The sequence below is a fragment of the Miniopterus natalensis genome, chromosome 15, assembly GCF_054644295.1.
Source record: "Miniopterus natalensis isolate mMinNat1 chromosome 15, mMinNat1.hap1, whole genome shotgun sequence".
In the NCBI taxonomy this organism is placed as follows: Eukaryota; Metazoa; Chordata; class Mammalia; order Chiroptera; family Miniopteridae; genus Miniopterus; species Miniopterus natalensis.
Window position 1 is genome coordinate 27,087,831 of NC_142095.1, and position 8,753 is coordinate 27,096,583.

General features: G+C 45.8%; 2 pseudogenes; both read right to left on the bottom strand.

The window, feature by feature from the left end:
• Positions 1 to 646: 646 nt before the first annotated feature.
• LOC148091426 (proline-rich protein 23A-like) lies at positions 647 to 1,409 on the bottom strand (annotated as a pseudogene).
• A 5,463-nt stretch (positions 1,410 to 6,872) lies between these two features.
• On the bottom strand, positions 6,873 to 8,039 carry LOC107532609 (proline-rich protein 23C-like; annotated as a pseudogene).
• Between the last annotated feature and the right edge of the window lie 714 nt (positions 8,040 to 8,753).

Here is an 8,753-nt window from a genome sequence, read left to right on the forward strand (position 1 = left end):
CTGGACCTGTTTTATTCATCAGTTTATTTTGTTCATTAGATTCCACATATATGTGAGATCATGTGATACTTGTCTTTCTCTTCAGAAGGCTCTCTTCTTAATAAATATTGTGTATGCTTAAAAAAAAAATTCTGATCAGAAGCTCCTCAGAGAACGTTAGGGAAATATACAGGTATATTCATAACTACAAAAAGAAGAAAAGACAACCTGAAATGGAGAGAAAGAGATGCATGGGGGAGGTGATAGGAAAAAAGACAAATTTGGAAAAAATTAAGATGAGTTTGAGGCAACAGTAGGGGTGAAACAAGAATGAAGTTGGCTGAAGGTAACAGGCAGAAAAATAGCTCATGCAGCGGAGGCAAGGGATCTAAAAATCTATGGTTGGCTATATGTGGTCCATGCTCTTTGCTAAAGCTCCTTACAAGAATCTGTTTTTTTTTTTTTTTTTTAAATATCCTTGCCTGCTACGGATCAAGGCATTTTACTAAAAAACAAAACCAAAAACTAACAGAACCATCAAAACCCGCAGCTGCCCACTGTCGGTGAATGAAGATGCTCCATCCCGGAGTTGTGTGCGTGCTTACAGCGAGTCTCGGTACATCACCAGCGCCCGAGCCGCGTGGCAGGGGACTGACTGCGGAGCAGCTCACTCCTGGAACCCGCGTCTCCGGGCCTCGCGCGGGACCCCGAGGGCGCTGGGGGCGCTGGACTGGGAGGGGGGTAGGGGCTGGAGTGGCGGGCTGGGAAGGGCTCCAGGAGGAAGTCAGCTTGAAGTAGGGACCTGGGGAGCGTCTCTCTGGACTAGGGGTGGGGGCCCGAGGCGAGGGCTCCGCGAGGGGGCTGTGGGGGTACCAGCCGAAGCCCCTTCCAGGGACCGAGCGGGCTGCAGCGTCCATCCACGGGGTCAGGAGCTCGGGGTCCGCTTCCTCGCCGCGGGCCTCTTCTTGGGCGGCGACGCCTGCGGCACATGCGCAGAAGAACCCCGCTGGACGGCGAGGTCTTCCCCGGAGCGCCCAGGAGCGCGCGGGGTTCCAGGCCCACAGGCCAGCGCGCCTGCCCTCCGCAGCGGTCGTCGCCGGAGCCCCAGAGGGCCTGGGGGACCAGCGTGAGGGTGTGCGCTCCGAGGGACACTTGCGGGACCGACGTCGGCTCAGGCTCCAGCACCAGGTCGACGCCGTCCCGGGGCAGCTGCAGGGCACAGCCCGGGGCCAGGACCACCACGGAGGTGAGCGCGGCCGCCGCCCGGGGCCCCGCTGGGTCTTGCAGGCTGGGCGCCGTCCCGGACTCGGGGCCCGCGGGCTCCTCAGCTCGGTGGCGCGTGGCGGGGCCGGGTCCTCCGGGCTGTGGTCTCCACCAGGGCGCTGGGTGGGCGCTGGGTGGGCGCTGGGGCTGAGGAGTCGGCTGCCCATCACCTCAGTGGCTCTGCGGGCCGCGCTCGGGGGGCCTGGTGAGGGCGAGCGTCACTCGGTGGCAGGTCTCGAGGACCCGCGAGGCGGGCAGGGGACGTGTGGGGGCACAGGCCGCGCATCGCAGGGCGAGTCCTGGGAACTCGGGCGGTGCCTCCGGGAGGCCCGCAGTCCCAGATTCTAGGAGAGTCTTGCGGGGCTCCGGGCTTGGCCTCGAGCGTTCAAATCTCCTCAGGCGGATCGGTCGGCGCAGCGGGTGATTGACAGCTGGGATGTCAGGTGACCGTGACCCGCGTCTCACTACAGGCTCCGCCTCCCGCCAACGAGAGCGTGTTTGTCTAGTGCGACCGCCGGTGGGTTTTCCAGAAAGTGGAGGGGAATGCTCCTTGGGTGCTCCTGGGGGCCCCGGGGCCTTATTCGCGAGGGGAAGTAGTAGCTAAAACAATCTCATAAACTGCGTGTTTACCTATAGTAGTGCCTGCGCCTAAAGTCTCTAGATTTTCCCGGAGGCTATGAAAAGCCTTTACCCCATCTCTCACCACTGCTTCTGCAAATGGTTCTTGAAATTCTTTTCATTCAGGAGAGATATTAGTAATGCATTTAAAAAAAAATAAAAAAGCTTTTAAAATATTCAAGTGAAACAGCAGTTTTGTGGGGTTTTTTTTTGGTTAGAGGTCAGGCTGTGGTAATTAATAACAATAGCAAAAATTTATCATAAGGTTAACGTTTTGTATTCAAACTTTGTCTGACTTGCACTACACCGAGTGCTTGAAGAATTATTCAGTCCTCATTAGTGAAGCTCAGAGGAGAGAAGGACATTTTACAAAATGAAACACTTAGAATGTGTGGGATTTGGGAATTCAATACTACTGACATATTTAACTTTAAAACAGAGATCTTTGACTTCTACCTATATACTTAGGGCAAAACATTCAGATGTGGACTTGCTCGGTAGTAGTGTGTGGCACCCTAACAATAATAGATAAGTCCAAGTTGCTTTCTTAAGTATTTATCCTAATTTATATTTCTGTATCTCTTGGCACCACATCCTTGACAACACTTAGTATGGTTAGATTTCTAAGCATTTTTTAATCTGTTGGTGTAAAATGGTATCTCATCATGTATTTATGTTGTATTTCTCCGATTACTCGTGACGTTTTCATATATGTATTGGCCATTCATATAACATCGGTGTAATATGCCTTTTCATTGTAGTTGTCTTTTCTTTCTGTATATAAAAATATTCTCTTTGAATTTGGTGTTTGGTGGGTTAACAATAATCTGTCTAAATGTGTTTTTTAAAATTTATCAGTCTTGAAACCTGTGCTTCCCGAATGAAGATGCTATAGTATGTTCCAGAATTATGTATGTTCTTGGAACGATGGTCCCTTTACGCTTCAGTGCTGAAAGTCTTGCCACCTCTGTCTGCCATAGGATCATGAAGACTAATCTCCTCATGTCTTTTATTCTTGTTCATGGTAGGAATCTGTTCATCCCTCGTATCTCAGATTTAAATCTTCAGATACGCAGTCCAGGGTGTTCTCTCGCTACCTCCTATCTTTCTCCATCTCCTGCACCTTTTCATTCTGCCCTTGAGGCTCATAGTCAATCACAAAACTCAAAAATCTTCAACTCTCCTTTAACTTCATACTAAAATTGAAACCTGCTTTTTCTGAGTGCACTGTTTTCTCTGGAGGCTTCTCAAGTGGAGGCTGTTTTCTCTCCCACAGCCCTAGTACTAATGGCTGGAGATGCGATACATATTTCTCTTGCACCTCATTGATATTCCCAAGCATTTCTCCATCCTTCCTGAATTTCATGTCATCAGAAATTCTGTCTCGTTGCAGTTCTCTACCCTCTTTCCAATTCCAGGGCTCCTCTTCCTCACTCCTTAGATGTGTTTTACTCTTGGATTGTGTTACTCTCCCCCAGAGTGATATCATCCTAATTCTTGATGATTTCAAAATACACTTTGGTATTTTGAACACTTAGGTGGTTCTTCCAAAACACTGGTGTATCTCCATCGTGTACCACTCCCATGCAATCTGGACTCACATACTTTACTTCCTAGCCAACACTTACACTTGAATATGAAACAGGCACTTCAAACAACACATGTCCAGAATTGAACATATCTTATATTTTTTCTACTATCTGCTCCTCTCCAGGTCCTTCCAATCTTAGGAAATAATATTTCCATTCTTTTTGTGCTTAGGCCCCAAACCCTTAACTTATCCTTTGAGTTACCCTAGGCTCTCTCACAACTTTCACAACAAGAAATCCTGTCTTCTCTAACTTTAAAATATATCCAACTACATGCACCTTCATATCACTCCTCTTACTACTATTTTAATGTAAGGCAGCATTATTTCTTGTGTGAATTATTGCACTCCACGAAGGCAGTGATTTTTAACTGTTTTGTTCTTGCCTATATTTCCAGAGTTTGGAAAAGTGCCGGGTACATAGTAGGCACTTAATACATATTTGTTAAATGAATAAACAAATGATGTTTTTCTATCACCACGTCTGGAGAATTCATTCATTATCTCTGTGAATAGCTACTTCCTTATTCTCCGTGTTCCCCCTTTCCATCTTGGATAGTCATGGAGTAGAACTACTTTTTCTCTGATTATGTCTCTTAGTTTCCTTTTCTTATTTTATATGCTTTTACCCTTGTTTGCTTTATGCATGCTATCTCTAGTTCAGTATTTCCATTTTTAATTTTGTCTAAATGGTTGTTTAACCCATTCATTGCATTTCTTACTTCCACGTTTCCATATTCAATCCCTAGAAGTGTTTAGTTCCTTTAAAAAATAATTAAAAGAAAATTTCAATTACAGTTGACATACAATATTATATTAGTTCAGGTGCACAATAGAGTGATTAGACATTTATATACCTTATGATCACCCTGATAAGCCTAGTACCCACCTGGCACTATACATAGTTATTATAATATTAGTGACTATATTCCCTATGCTGTTTATCGTTAGTTCTCTTTTAAAGCTGCCATATCTTTTGATATTTTTTCTTTAGCTACATTTATGTTGCTCTCATTTATGTCCTCACATTAAATTTATTTTAAAAATATTTTGTATCTGATAATTCATCAATTTCTATCATTTGAGGGACTGATTCTCCTTTTTCTTGTTTTAGAGGTCTCTCATTTACTCTCACTTATTTTGGTTTGCTTCCTTATGTGCTTTTTGATTTTGTATTATGAATTCATAATCACTGGAAGGCTATCACTGGGAAGATACTTAGCTTTGGGGAGAAGGTGTATTCTCCTTGGAGAAAATTTGTTTTACTTTTGTCAGGTTCACCATCAACCAGAGACTATCTTAAATTAAGCTTTCAGCACCACCACCCCCCAACATTTTACCTGGAGCCAAAGCTGAGACAGATACATTTAAGTCCCATTTCCTTTTGTATTATGAGTTTTTTCCTTTTGCTTGTTAGATTACCTATTGGAGACATCACGTTTTGGAAGCCTGGGATTTTTTTCAGGGCTATGTGACCACTACATTTTATTTTCTCTCTCTCATAAATGGAACATTAAAACCAAAGCTCTAGGCAACTACAGAATGTTAGGAACCTCTACATGTCTTCTTGTTGCAGCTCCCAATTTTCTCTCTGGATTTGTGACATGTCATCATTTTTGACATTGGAGGATTTCTCCTACAAGCTGAGATACGCCTTTTAAAATGTTAAAGTAATTTTTATCCATCAGTTTCAAGAGTGTTGTTCTCGAGGAATTTTTTGGACTATTTGGTTCACATATTGCTGAAAATGGATGTCCTCAGTTATTTTTAGTGTAGATCATGAGGCTTTTGCAGTAGAAGGCAGCTTTGCAAAAAGGGCCATCTTCCCTCTTCACAATAATCAGATAATTTGGCTGGGACTTGGGACTGATTGATTAATGTGTTATGGGGAAGGAGGAGGGATGGTTAAGTTGCAGTGGGAATTGTGGATAAGATGGTAGTACAGGGGGATCCCTTCTAGTGGAAGCAGAGATAAAAAATATTAAATCATATTAAATATATACTACTTTTAAAAGAAAGACACAACTTGAGGGACCAGAAATAGAGTAGAAAATCCAGTCTCTGAATGGACAGCCGATAATATTTGTTAGTCATGGAGTAGAACTGCTTTCTCTCTGGCAGAACAATGTACTAACATCTTTAGTTAAACATCATGTTAGAATTAATGAATATGTAATAAACCATTTTCAGACATATAAGACTAAGAGAGTTTACCACACAAAAACATGTTCAGACTTATAAAACCAAGATAGTTTACCATACATAGAACATAGTGGAAAGAACTATTAAAGGATATTCTTCAGCAAGAAGAAAATTGTAGCTAGTCTTTAAGCGTGGAATGTAAGCCCGGCTGGCATGGCTCAGGGGTTCACTGTCACCCATGAATCAGGAGGTCAAGGTTGGATTCCAGGTCAGGGCACATGTCCTGGTTTCCTGCTCTATCCTCAGCAGGGGGCGTACAGGAGGCAGTGGATCAATGACTCATTATTGATGTTCCTCTCTATCCCTCTCCTTTCCTCTTTCTGAAATCAATAATAATAATAATAATAATAATAATAATAATAATAGAGTAGAATGTAAGAATAAAAAGAAAAAAGAGGTGGAAAAGAATTGTTAAAGCATGTTGGTAAATCTAAATAGTATTGATGTTTTTTAAAACTAAAATCATGTAGTTGACTTCAGCCTGACCAATAGTATTTTATTTCTTTTATAAAAACGTGAAGTAAATATGATAAATAAATTTTTTAAAGTTAGAAGTTTGATTTACATAGGAAAAAAGTCAGGGTAGAATTAAAAACGCACGTAATAATGTGCAATAGTAGAAATGCAAACATTTTTACATTAGTCTATAGGTCAAAATTACCAGATGAACAGATTTAAAAAGGAAATACAAATCCCAATGCATGCTAGAAACATCTGATAAAATTTTGCTGTTTTCCAAAAGAGCAGCTGGACACACCAAGAAAGAGAAAACGCATGGCTAAGAGTATAAATTCATGGAAAAACCTACAAAAAAAAAAAAAATCAAAACATGAGAAATCCAGTGATTTCTCGGTTTGGGGAGAAAGAGAAGTAACGGTATGGGGCTGAAGTAGAGTTTGAGAGAAAATAACTGACACAAAACGAAGGGGAATGGAGGGGCCTGAGAATGATCTTGTGAAAAAGCCCAGACATCTGAAGATAGATTGTCTGGTACCCCTGGGCAGATTTTCTGTTTCAAAGATGAGGTCTAGAATCTGCTTTCTCTTGCTAACGTCTTCATCTGCTAACTATAGCCAGTCTACACGGGAGGAGTTGTTTGCATAAGAAGTGCTCAGTTCCCAGGTTGTAGGATATTTAGTATAAAGGACGCTGGGAATCCCATAGGGTCTCGAAGGGAGTAGCTAGAATTGCGCGCTTGTGGTGGGGTTGGGGGAGGGGCAGTTCATTCCTTGAACCGGGAGTCTCCGGGCCTTGCGCGCTGGACACGGAGGGCCCTGGGGCGCGCGTGGGGACTTGGACTCGGAGACAGAGGTAGAGGTTGGCGTGGTGAGCTGGGAAGGGCTCCAGAAGGAAGTCCAGGTTGAAGTAGGGACCTGGTGAGCGTCTCTCTGGACTAGGGGTGGGAGTCCCGAGGCGAGGGTTCCGCGATGGGGCTGTGCCGGTGGGAGCCGAACCCCCTTCTAGCAGAGGGGCGGAACCCGGCGACTGAGCCGGCTGGAGGGTCCATCCAAGGGGTCAGGAACTCGGGGTCCGCTTCCTCGCCGGAGGCCTCTTCTTGAGCGGCGAAGTCTGCGACACATGCTTAGAAGAATCCCTGCTGGACGGCGACGTCTTCCCCGGGAGCGTCCAGGAGCGGTGGTCGCCGGAGCCCCAGAGGGCCTGGGGGACCAGCGTGAGGGTGTGCGCTCCGAGGGACACTTGCGGGACCGACGTCGGCTCGGGCTGCAGCACCAGGTCGACGCCGTCCCGGGGCAGCTGCAGGGCACAGCCCGGGGCCAGGACCACCACGGAGGTGAGCGCGGCCGCCGCCCGGGGCCCCGCCGGGTCTTGCAGGCTGGGCGCCGTCCCGGACTCGGGGCCCGCGGGCTCCTCAGCTCGGCGGCGCTTGGCGGGGCCGGGTCCTCCGGGCTGTGGTCTCCACCAGGGCGCCGGGTGGGCGCTGGGGCTGAGGAGTCGGCTGCCCGTCACCTCAGCGGCTCCGCGGACGGCGCTCCCGGGGCCTGGCTGACTCAGTGACACGTCTCGAGGACCGGCGGGGCGGGGCGGGGCGGGTAGCGAGTGCCGCGCACGGCGTCGCGTCGCAGGGCGAGTCCTCGGAGCTTCGGGGTCGCCTTCGGGGAGGCCCACAGTCCAGCTTGTAGGAAACCCACGCCTAGTATTCGAAAAGGCTCCTCAGGCCGACCTGTGCACGTACAGACGGCGGATGACGTTGCAATTGACACCCCCGAACCAAGTCTCACAACTTCCCCCTAAGCTCCACCCCCTCCGAGGCCCCGCCTCCCGGAGATCACAGCGTCTGTGCGGCCCAGTGTCGGCGGCTGTGGTTGGTAGGTCGCTGCAAGGAAATACTTCCATAGGCCTCTAGGGGCAGAGCACTGGTGTAACGCATTCTTAGGCGAAAAAATGATATGCCAGTAATAGAGCTTTGCTTACTTTTAGGACTGATGTTTTTCTGTGATTTCAGGCATTCTAGAGAAAAGTCCACTCAAATAGACCACTCACTTCTCAGCATAAAACGGACCCACCCAAATGCTCCATGAAATTTCTTTAATGCTTGTCTTTAAGTAGTAAATGGAAAAATACTGATTTCTCTTTAAGAGTTTTGTTTTAATACTAAAGTAAAATATTTGTGGCGGTTTCTTCCTGAAGGTTAAGGCTTTCATAAAACTATTAATAATATCAATATAATTAAAACAATATTAATACAATTAAATAGTTTTATTGAGTACTTATTATGTATCCACCATTTTATTGAATGTTTTTTAAAAATGATCTTTTTCTTGCCCTGGCTGGTGTGGCTCAGTGGTTAAAGTGTCAGCCAGCATACCGAAGGGTCACAGGTTCGATTCCCAGTCAAGGGCATGCATGTATCTGGCTTGAAGTTTCAATCCCTGGCTCAGGTTGGGCTCATCCAGGATTGATGTGTCTTCTTTTGTCTCTCTTTATTTCCCTTCCTCCCTCCTTCCCTTGCACTCTCTCTAAAAATCAATGGAAAAAAATCCTTGGATGACGATTAACAACAACAAAATAATAATAATTTTTCTTTAAAAAAGCAAACATGATTGACATAAAAATATACATATTTAATGTTTGCAACTTGAGT